Source organism: Erpetoichthys calabaricus, chromosome 8, assembly GCF_900747795.2.
Source record: "Erpetoichthys calabaricus chromosome 8, fErpCal1.3, whole genome shotgun sequence".
NCBI classification, from domain to species: Eukaryota; Metazoa; Chordata; class Cladistia; order Polypteriformes; family Polypteridae; genus Erpetoichthys; species Erpetoichthys calabaricus.
Genome location: NC_041401.2, coordinates 33875581 through 33888238, shown reverse-complemented (window position 1 = coordinate 33888238; position 12658 = coordinate 33875581). Strand labels below are relative to the sequence as shown.

Below are 12658 nucleotides of genomic sequence, written 5' to 3'. Positions count from 1 at the left end.
TAGATCTATCTCACCTCTCTCTCCGAATATACTTTATATATATTATACTTTATAATACTTGATTTCTTATGTGGATGACCTAATAAGCACAATAAAATACAGTACCCTGCAAAAACAGTCAGTCACTTGACCAAATCCCTAATATTACTGAGTAACAAAACCTAAACACAAATTTTGTTATCAATGATTTTTTTCTGTTTCAAAGCACTGACCCTAAAAATACTTTTCTTTTAATGTGAAAAAAGTATGCTATGTACATAATTATGAAATGACACAACTTAAAACTTTGGAAATCTAACTTCTGTAGAAATAATAGCTTTAAGTCTTTTGGGGAAACATTTTTAATAGCTTTGCACACTATTCAGCACTGACTTCAGGCTGTATAAACTGGTCAGACTAAGATCAGGGCTTTGATTAAGCCATTATAGGACATTCCCTCACCTTTTGTTTTCTTTTTTCCCTTGTACAATCCTAGGTTACTATGGGGATCACTGTCCAGCAGAAGGATGAACTTACATCCAAGCTTTAGTTCTTCAGCAAAGTGAAATAGGTACTCAGCTACTACATTGACATGCACCAACTTGCACTTCACTCTTCATTTCCACTGCTGTCCTTCAGATTTACAATCTAAACAGAAAACCCATAACTGAGGGATTTTTTTATTCAAATACTAGGGAGCTTAATGCTAATTGATACCCTCCTGTTCACACCAGATGTTCTATATATATATATATATATATATATATATATATATATATACACACACACACACACACAGTAATCCCTCCTCCATCGCGGGGGTTGCGTTCCAGAGCCACCCGCGAAATAAGAAAATCCGTGAAGTAGAAACCATATGTTTATATGGTTATTTTTATATTGTCATGCTTGGGTCACAGATTTGCGCAGAAACACAGGAGGTTGTAGAGAGACAGGAACGTTATTCAAACACTGCAAACAAACATTTGTCTCTTTTTCAAAAGTTTAAACTGTGCTCCATGACAAGACAGAGATGACAGTTCAGTCTCACAATTAAAAGAATGCAAACATATCTTCCTCTTCAAAGGAGCAAACAAATCAATAGTGCTGTTTGGCTTTTAAGTATGCGAAGCACCACGGCACAAAGCTGTTGAAGGCGGCAGCTCACACCCCCTCCGTCAGGAGCAGAGAGAGAGAGAGAGAGAGATAGAGAGAGACAGATAAAAAAATCAATACGTGCCAATAATAATCCCTCGCTATATCGCGCTTTGCCTTTCGCGGCTTCACTCCATCGCGGATTTTATATGTAAGCATATTTAAATATATATCGCGGATTTTTTGCTGGTTTGCGGATTTCTGCGGACAATGGGTCTTTTAATTTCTGGTACATGCTTCCTCAGTTGGTTTGCCCAGTTGATTTCATACAAGGGACGCTATTGGCAGATGGCTGAGAAGCTACCCAACTTACTTTTCTCTCATTCTTGCGCTGACTTTCTCTGATCCTGACGTAGGGGGATTGAGCAGGGGGGCTGTTCGCACACCTAGACGATACGGACGCTCGTCTAAAAATGCTGAAAGATTATCGTCACGTTGCTACCTTCTGTGCAGCTGCTTCCTGAAGTGACATGCTGCACGGTGCTTCGCATACTTAAAAGCTCAAAGGGCACGTATTGATTTTTGATTGAAAAACAAACTCTGTCTCTCTCTATCTCTCTCTCTGCTCCTGACGGAGGGGGTGTGAGCTGCCGCCTTCAACAGCTTTGTGCCGCAGTGCTTCGCATACTTAAAAGCCAAACAGCCCTATTGATTTGTTTGCTTTTCTCTATCTCTCTGACATAATCTGCTCCTGACCGCACTCCTTTGAAGAGGAAGATATGTTTGCATTCTTTTCATTGTGAGACGGAACTGTCATCTCTGTCTTGTCATGGAGCACAGTTTAAACTTTTGAAAAAGAGACAAATGTTTGTTTGCATGGCACCCTGCCCAGGATTGGTTCCCTGCCTTGTGCCCTGTGTTGGCTGGGATTGGCTCCAGCAGACCCCCGTGACCCTGTGTTCGGATTCAGCGGGTTGGAAAATGGTTGGTTGGTTCGTTGTTTGTTTGCGGTGTTTGAATAACGTTCCTGTCTCTCTACAACCTCCTGTGTTTCTGCGCAAATCTGTGACCCAAGCATAACAATATAAAAATAACCATATAACCATATGGTTTCTACTTCGCGGGTGGCTCTGGAACGCAACCCCCACGATGGAGGAGGGATTACTGTATGTATATATATATATATATATATATATATATATATATATATATATATATATACACACACACACACACACACAGTGGAACCTCTGTTTGCGAGTAACTTGGTTTACAAGTGTTTTGCAAGACGAGCTAAATTTTTTTTATAAATTTTGACTTGATAAACGAGCGAGGTCTTGCAATACGAGTAGTATGTATACGCTTTGTCTGCTGAGCGTCATGTGATCACAACTGAGCTGATGGTTCTTCTCTCTCTCGCTGCGGGATTGTGGGCAATCGTCTCCTATTCTCCGTCTGAGTCAGCGTGCCTCACTCATGTAGTCAACATCCATACGAGCGTATACTGTTTACTACAGTATTGTGTGCGTGTGTGTAATGTGACGTGCAAGTCCCTGTCTTGCACCCCAAAACACGAAGCTGAGTCTCAGTACTTTAGCAACACCAGCTTTATTCAGCTTGAAACAGCAACAGCGCGGTTATTTATTTTAGCGGGATCTGCCACTCTCCTATACACAGACACAGCAGTCAGGCAGGGTCATGGCCAAGTAATACTACACCCTGCGCATTTATAATGTTCCTTGTATCACCCATCGATGGCAGGCCCTTATAGCATGTCCGCGATCTTTTCGGATTCGCTTTTACAGCGAACTGCTACAGCGCTGGGAGACTGCGATTGCTTTGGGACGCTCTTCCGCGTGTCATCCCATTGGGTCGAATCCCACAAGAGTTTACAAACTCACTCACACCAGCCATTATTCTTTTCAAAGGTAAAGTGCAGGTTAATTTGTTTTATGTATTTTTACTTTATATTTTGTATTAATCATTTTTATATGAATAGTTTTGGGTTGTGGAACAAATCATCTGAGTTTCCATTATTTCTTATGGGGAAATTCGCTTTGATACACGAGTGCTTTGGTGGACTGTGAGCACGTTTCTGGAACGAATTATGCTTGCAAACTGAGGTTCCACTGTGTGTGTGTGTATATTATATATACACACATACATACATACACACACACACACACACACACACACACACATATATATACACATACATACTAGGGGGCTTTGCCTCCTGCTTGCTTCGCTCGCCAACCCCTGAGCCTTTGCCTCCTGCCGCTCGCGTATGGGGATGCAGATGTACAATAGAAACAGATTTATATTTTCATGGGAATTGTTACATATGCATAATAGAACTAACTTTTATATTACAGTGAGTAAATAACCATATTAAAAAATAGTAAATTTAATAATTTGAAAGTAAATTATGTTTCATATTGCATTAAGAGTTATTCGTTGAGTAATATGATTTTGTTCTGTTTGGCTTTGACATTAGCACGCAAATACTTTTTAAACTTATACTTTTACTGTAAAACCTCAGTAAAAATTTTTTTAATTACATTTTCATCAATATTGCATTGAATTTTGATTCTGTGTTTGGACTTTCATCGTGACAACGCAACATATAATTGCCCGTGAGAGAGTTTTGTTTCTTTCTCTCTAATAAATAACTGACTTTTTCGAATGTTTGTCTCTGTGATTTGTTAATTGTCTTTGCAAAATCTATTCTGACGGGAAACAGTTAACGTTTTAATACGAATGGCATATTAAGATCTCCTTTGTTGTCTAATGTTATCTGCGGAAGATTTACCACATTAACTTTCTTGGATACATCCTTCCTTCTACAGTAATTTGTGCGTTGGAAGACCAGACGTTGTTAATGGTTGTAAATATTCTTCGGAATATTGTAAGTTGATGTTTTCATGTTTCGCACGATCACCACCAACTGTTTCAGCATAGTCAATTGATACGCATTTAACCAATCTGCCAATTTGACGTGTAACCAATCAACATTTTTGGTGTTAATTTGTTTGACTTCATTGTTTCTCAGTACTAGGATTGCCCGTGTACTATTTTTTTCTGTTGATAACCTTTGTGATGAAATTCTTCAATTAGATTTGGACATAATACGTCTTCTTTAATTGGGAAATTAAAGTGAGGATAACGTCAAAATTTATAAGAGCTGAGAGAGCAGGAACTGTGTCTGACAAAAGCATTCACACAAATGAGAGTACCATGTGTGTGGTTGAATATGGTTGAGAAGAGGGCGGGACTTGAAAAAATCTCTTTAAAAAGTCTTGTCTCAGGATTTTTTTTATATAATAGATATGGCAGCTATTTGAATATTGGATGGGGACCACTTTTAATTTAACTGTGTCTTTGTTATGCAATTGTTTTTGCGTGTATAAACTTAAAGTTTATACAACAAAGGGACTGAATACTTATTCAAAGAGTAGACTTCCTTTGTTTTTTTTTTTACTTTCTTAATATTTTCCCTTAACATAAAAACATCACATTAAATAAACTAATTTGGAATTTCAGTGATTTTAAATAAAAATCTCAGAGAGAACAAAATTTCAGTGTAGAATTTGAAAATTCATTGAAGTTTAAGAATTGATCAATGAGATGAGCATTGCATTGTATATATTAATATTAACACTGATTTTCTCAGGTGTTCAAATACGTATGTGCAGCAGTGCAATACAAATAAATTCTGTACAAATCATACAATGTGATTTCCTGAATTTTTTTTTTATATTATGTCTCTCACAGTGGGAATGCACCTACAATGTGAATTTCAGACCCCTCCATGATTTCTAAGTGGGAGAACTTGCAAAATCACAGGGTGTTCAAATACTTATGTTCCTCACTGTGTATATATATATATATATATATATATATACACACACACATATATATACACACACACACACACACCCGTGTACTAAGCACAGTGTTTTTACCCAGTACTACTTCATGCCGTATTTTTAAATCTTTGTCAGTTACGTACTTTCAGTTTTAATAGCGTTTCATAGCTTTTCTTTTTGCTATAATTAGTCTCCTATACCTTATCATTTTCAAAATACGTATGTGTGTGGTGTTAGAAGAAAAACAGTGAACGATTTAAATCGCGATGCCAATAAAATTGAAAAAGCGTCAAAAAATGAACCCACCGACAGTAAACTTATTAATGTTCTATTGTACTGTAATTTTCTTTTTCAATTCTGTTATGTTTTGTTAATATATTGTGACATACAGGCAGTTTGTGATGTGCTATGGAGGAGCAGAAAGGGTGGAATGAATGCTGCAAGTGATGGGACTGGGTAAAGAGGTTCCATTCTTTAAGTGGCTGGCATGCCTTTTAGGAAATGAGTGACAGGAGAAGTTAGGAGAAAAAGGAAGGTGCAGCAGAAAGAAGTTTTGAGTAGGGAGTCAGGAGGCAATAAGCAGGAGTGTTTGCAGTATTGATAAGGAAATTAATTAATTGGTAGGGAAAGCTTTCTTTTATTGTTTTGGAGGTGTGCTCTGTTGAAGTATTCTCTGCCAAAATTGTTCAAATTTACTTAAGATTTACTTACATGTTTTTAAAATACATAAAGAACAAACTCATAAATACACATGCATATCTTAATATCTATGACACCCACACACAAAAGGGTCATAAAAATTCTCAGAGAATTCAAAGTTTTCCTTTTAACTATGGACCTTTACTATAGAAAGTAGTTTTTTTTTTTTTATTCTTTTACAAAAACTTCAGAAAATACAAAAATTGAGTTGATGTGAAAATTTCACACCTTAAAATGAGTAGATGATTTATCTAGTGGGTGGATGAATCATCATTCACACTGATGCATGTCTCTTGGATGAGTTCACTGGTTCCATTTAATCATTTTGCATTTTACCAGATTGTTTTTATTCTCCCCAATGGTTGTGTGTGCTGCTTGGATGTATGTATTTTACAAAACACTTTGTACTTGTCCAGATTTTGGAAGAGCTGTGAGTCTCAAGCTCATGGAATAGGGTATAGCACACAATGCTAATAAATAAAACAGCTGAACTTGCTATGCTTAGCATTCTTTTCTGCTTTTGTAAAAATAAAGTAAAAAAAGTTAAAACTGTAATACAAACAGATGCACAAATGGCTCACTGCTCTAATATAGCGTTTCTACTGAAACTCAGGAACATGGAGAAGTGGAAGCTCAAATGAGATAACATGGTCAACAGCGTAATTCAGTCACCAACACATGTGTTTACACAGTGGGGAAGAATCTGATCCCATGGGAAAAATACAAAACAGAGAGAAGGTTTAGTTTCCCACTCATAACATAATTTACTACTAACCTTTGTATTTGATTTAGGAAATGCTTTTTTTTTTTAGCAACTACACTAACCATCATTAGTAAAGCAAAATACTGTAGCATGGCCACTCTTAAACAAATAATCCACTTATTTTGTAGTTGTAGCTGAAAAATAAAAAAATAATCTCACATTTACTTGCAGAATGGACAGAAAGAAGTTTATGCCAGAACAGAAATCATTGTACAGCACTGGCCACCACTAACACACACTGTAAAAACACCTATGGAAAAAAGAAATCATCAGTGCTTACATAAACAGGAAAGCTGACTTTTTGACTTAAAGACCCACCTCTCCTCGTAATTTGTTAGTCAAGGGTTAATTCTTCAATTCAGAAAGTGACTTCCATGAGTCTTTGGGTTCCCTATAAATGTACACATGCATTTGTTTTGCACATTTTGAGCAAGCAACTAGACCAACAGACATGTAGAGTATATGACATAATTAATGCAAGTTTTTTTTTTCTTTTTTCCATGGATATTTTTCAAATCATTTGCATTTGTATAGTACTGGCCATGACCGAGTTCAGACATGGTATAAACTTCTCTCTCTCCAATCTGCATGAAAACATGGGATTAAACTATTTTTTCAGCCACCACTACAAGGATATAGGGCAAATAACATTTAAAAAGATCACTTTTTGAATGGAGTATTCCTTTAATATTTTTCATATACGTACTGTCTTGATATCATATCATCTGCCTGCCAAATACAATGTCTCAAGAATAGCACAAGGCAGTACTCATAAAATATTTCATCCATATGTGGATGTACTTCCTGGAAGTTACAAATGAATGAATGATACGAAGTTCCAAATTTCTTTAATGCTTAATACTTCTGGGCTTTTATATAAACCCAGCTACATATTCAATAACTGAAAAAATGTCATTTCAACATAAAAAATACAAGTTATATCAATGCAAAAGCAATTTCAAACATATTTGTGACTAGTTTACACTCCACAACATTTCATAACTACATAAAGAAAATTGAAATATGATAGAGGCGTTAGAAAAACAAAGTATTTTTTTCCTTCTGTTTTTGTGTTTGCAATATTGATTATCCAGAACACATTATTAGGTAGGATTGTAGATTGGCTCAGTGTTTAGTACTACTGCCTCACGACTTCAAAGTCTTAGGTTAGAATTCTAACCTGGAAACTGTCAAGGCAAGAAACTAACAAAAAATATTACAACCTGACAAAATAGCTAAATGAAAATATAAAATACCCACACAAACTTCTACAGGAAGAAAAACCATATTACAGTATAGACTGTAGTCAACATCACACAAACTGGTGCACAGAATGCAATTAATAAATCAACACCCTTCTGAATTATGTTAACAAATTTAGAGTTGAAGCTGCACAGATCTGTATGGCAAGCCACATAAACTGTAATGCCTTGCGCAAATTCTTATTTTTGATATCAATAATTATATTCTGCCTAGTCAGAATTCTAATTAGTGATATCTGAAAATACATTATGAACATAAGAGTTGAGAAGCCTCTCACCGTGGACTCGTGTGGAGTTTTCAGTTGGAGATGTGTGCAGGTTGCTGCATCAGATATCTTTAGTTTGAATGAATTAAAGATACACAAGGAGTCAGTGTGTTAGGTCATGCCTGACACTCAGGTAGAAAGATAATTGCAGAGTAGGTTGCAAAACTAAGGATGGATACAGAAGCATAGTCCAGCCTTGGTCTCTACCTTATCACTTCTGTGGACCCAAAGGTACTCTCCTTCACCCTTGCTCTGTAGTAGCAGGGTATTCACTACCTCACCTTCACATTTTAAAGTGTGTTGCTTCCCACATTACTCCATCCATTCCCACCTATAGGCTGCTAATCGAGAATCACCCACTCCCATCCCACAGTAATCATTCAACTAAACCAAGACTGGCAGGGGCATTACACCACTAGCACAACACGTACCTCTTTAAAGTAAAAAAAACAAGTTTAAAAAAAACAAAAAAAAAAAAAAAAAAAACACACTGCTGTCTTGTGGCGCACCTCGCATCAAAACTTAAAATACTCTTTTAACTAGTAATATGTAATTAAAGACAGGTAGGATTTCATAAAAGGGAAGGCATAAACTTGCCATTAGTGGGTCTAATGTTATTTTTACTATTGTTAACTACACATTAATTGAAAAAAAAATATATAATTTTAAAAATGCAGTCATGCTAATGCAAATGGGGACCTCAGTTTTTTTTTTGAATAGCTATACTTTGAATGTGTTGTTTTGTTAATAATACTTTAAATCACCTTACAAACAATAAAAGTAAACTGATGGCATATTTTTATAATCTTCAGAACTGGAATTGATGAGACTTATACATATTGATGATCTCACCACAGTTCAGAGTCTGATAAATCTTTCTTGAATGTGAGGAGACCAAGACTTCAGTTGTGCTGTCAGCATTGTAGTTCGACTACAAGACCACGTAATCTATAAGTGGTGCTTCAGGCAAAATTTTAATTAAGAGGTTTGGGAACATGTCCTAAATAGAAGTGTCAAAAACTTCTGCTAGGGAATGAATCGGCCCTTCTCTGTTTGTCTTTTGCCTTAAGTTTGTGAGAACACACACAAATCTTCTGAGAGGCTAATATAGTTGCTGGTCCTTCAACGTTTAGCACTGTGGCGGTAGTGAATTTTCTAAGACACTCGCTAGCTGTATTAGTGTAAACCCACTGCTAAAGTCAGCACAACCAGTAATGGAGTATTCGCTTGGAAAAGAGGCATTTACTGCCAACATCAGATGGTTGAAACATAATTCACGATTATCGTAATGACTACAGAGTACAGTGAAATTTTTACTTGCTTGTGCTAACCTTCATGTTTCTGTCAAGCAGTACATACCTACATATCTTGTCAATTCAGTTAAGATGCTAATTGATAGCCTCCTGTTCACATCAGATGTTCTAAGTGATTGACTTTAAAGTACACCAGTCACAATCATACTTTCTAAACCCTGATAGGCAGATATACTGTACACAGTGAAATTGTTATCCATATATATACTGTGTGTGTGTATATATATGCTGTATATATATATATATTGCTCACTTTGCTTGCCAACCCCCAGGCCAGCGCTATGCGCAAGCCACTTTGTGGTTCTGCAGCTCGCGTTTGGGGATGCGGATGTACAATTTAAACAGATTGTTATTTTAATGTTGTTACTTATGCATAATAGAACTAACTATTTTACATTATAGTGAGCAATTAACCATATTAAAAAGTAATAATTTGAAAGTAAATTAAGTTTCATGATGCGTTCAAGTTTTTTGTTGTGTTATACAATTTCATTCTGTTTGGCCTTGAAATTAACATGCAAATATTTTTAAACTTACACTTTTACTGTAAAACTTAAGTATAAAAATTTTTTTCAATTAAATTTTCATCAATAATCACATTGAATTTTGATTGTCTTTGGACTTACGTCGTGACAACGCAACATATAACTGCCCGTGGGAGAGTTTTGTTTCTTTCTCTCAAATAAACTGACTTTTTCGAATGTTTGTCTCTGTGATTTGTTAATTGTCTTTGCAAAATCTTTTCTGACGGGAAATAGTTAACGTTTTAATATGAATGGCATATCAAGATCTCCTTTGTTGTCTAATGTTATCTGCGGAAGATTTACCACATTACCTTTCTTGGGTACATCCTTCCTTCTACAGTAATTTGTGCGTTGGAAGACTAGACGTTGTTAATGGTTGTAGATATTCTTCGGAATATTGTATGTTGATGTTTTCATGTTTCGCACGATCACCACCAACTGTTTCAGCATAGTCTATTGATACGCATTTAACCAATTTGCCAATTTGTCGTGTAACCGATCGACATTTTTGGTGTTAATTCATTTGACTTCATTGTTTCTCAGTACTAGAATTGCCCGTGTACTATTTTTTTCTGTTGATAACCTTTGTGATGAAATTCTTCAATTAGATTTGGACATAATACGTCTTCTTTAATTGGGAACTTAAAGTGAGGAAAACATAATTTATAAGAAGTGACAGAGAATTCACATGAATGAGATGTGAGTCGACCGTATGTGTGTTTGAATATGGTTGAGGGGAGGGCGTAACTTGAAACAATCTCATGTCATAAGTGTCATCTCGCGGGACTTGAAAAAATCTCTTCAAAAAAGTCTTGTCGCAGGATTTATATATATATATATAAGGAAAGGTGGGTTAATAAGCAAAATACTGTAGGTGGGCATGGGACTTTCTGGCCCAGTACTAGCACCATGTCTAGTCAAATTGTCTGCCTACAGCAAGCTGAAGTCAATGGGAAAAGTACTTTAGTTGTATATATTATGAAGCGCATTATGGATATCTGTAACTTACATTCAATTAATACTGAAATGTAGATATCCATAATTCTCATTTTGACTAGTTAAACACATATTGTTTATATTACAGATATACAATATATCTGCAACCATATTGTTATTGGCTGATGTTCATAAATACTGCTGACTGACCGTTCAGGCAGGCCAACATTATCAGTTCACTGAATAGTTTTAATACATTTTTCATAGTTCAGTGAGGAAGAATTTTATAAACATTTTTAAGGTGCAGCAGAAAAACATCACACAAGCGTTTAATTTCATGTTACCAAAGTGGAACATTTCAAAAAACAATGTGCATGTTGTGCTTTGTGACAACACTCACTACATGACAAAAACTATGGAAGAAAGTTGGCATTTAAAGTTTAGGCTGCATGGCTCACACTTTGCAGCCTTCCGTGAATGAAGTCTTATTGAGCCACAGAAGCCACATTATTAATAGACATTCATTTTAAGCACTCACAGCTTGCCAACAAGAATTCTATAGCAACATGTCCCAACTCATTGGAACAGTACATATTATATATTGAAAAGGCTGGTTGATCAGACACTATTGCTGTATATGGTGCTGAAAGTGAGCTTCCTGCAGCTCTCAAGGCAGATTAGTGAAAACTTGTAGAAAACATGATTACTCTACTTGAACCATTCAATCAACTTACTGCAGACATAGGCACGCATTCATCTACAATTGCGGATGTGATTCCTTCTGTTGAAGCACTTAAACATCTGCTTTAGCAAGGGTAGCAAAACAGACTGCGGAATTCATACAGCGAAAAACACACTTTTGGAGGCTGTCTCAAAATGCTTCAGTGGCACATTCTCAGGACCGCTATACTACCTATCTATCTAATATCCTGGATTCAAAATACAGAGATCATTTTTGTTTACCAAGATTCTGAAAGACAAGCAAAATAAGCCCTGGAGAAACAACTGCTCGAGATGTCAGCTGGTGACAGAGATGTAGAGGGCAACAGTGGACCATAAAAGAAAAAGATTTGCACTCAGAGATATGGTTGCTGCTTCATTGTTCGAGGTGTATGAAGAAATATTAAAGGAAAATTTGTATTTGGCTGGAAAACTACATTTACTTGTTGCTGAGGTAAAGAAACTGAACACTAAAATTAATAAGGATGATAATAAGAGGGATGACCAGGTGTCCTGAATTTTCTGGGAGAAAAAAAATCCCTTTTTGTCCAGGATTTGTTTGAAACTCACAAATCATACACGGCAACATCCAAATTTCCAATCAGTATCATTGTGCTTTTTTCACTAACTCTCATTCGGCATAGCAGGACTGCCTGCAGGGACCAGATATAACTTAAGAGTATGGGTCGAACTGTGCAGCAAATATGTGCAGAGAGAAAAGGAGTCATAATAAAGGCATCACCTTGCCTTTTCCATCAAGTGTTTACAATTTGCTGGAATGCCCACATAACTGACGTTGCAATGGCCCAGCTTATGGCTTTCTCCATTTTGGACAGCTGAGTCGCTGTGGGTAAAAAGTGCAGGAATTTATTTTATTGGGCACTTAAGAAAAAGGAAGAACAGGTTTGCCTGTGTGTTAAAATGTATTAGCTTTAAGTTTTGTCCCTTGTGAAAAACATGTCCCCCTACATCCAAACTGTAAAAGATGTTAAAACAAGATCTATTGCAGTTTTAATGCAAACATAATACACTGCTGGATGATTCTGTATTAAAGTTGCAATAGCTCTGCCACTATTGAGAATATTTCACATAAAACTAACCAACTAAATAAATAAATAGGGCCCGTCCTCTCTGCTTTGACGAGTTAGTTTTAAATTCAAGCCATATTTCATATTGCACTTGGAGGAATACTGTAGACAAAAATAAGTAAGCAACAAAAAACATTGTTACACATT

The 12658-nt window shown here is 36.2% G+C and overlaps 1 protein-coding gene across 2 annotated transcripts in view; it reads right to left on the bottom strand.

Moving 5' to 3' along the window:
• LOC114655448 (activin receptor type-1) overlaps nucleotides 1-12658 on the bottom strand; it is a 121866-nt gene that overhangs the window by 33501 nt on the left and 75707 nt on the right. The gene's annotated exons all lie outside the window — the stretch shown is intronic.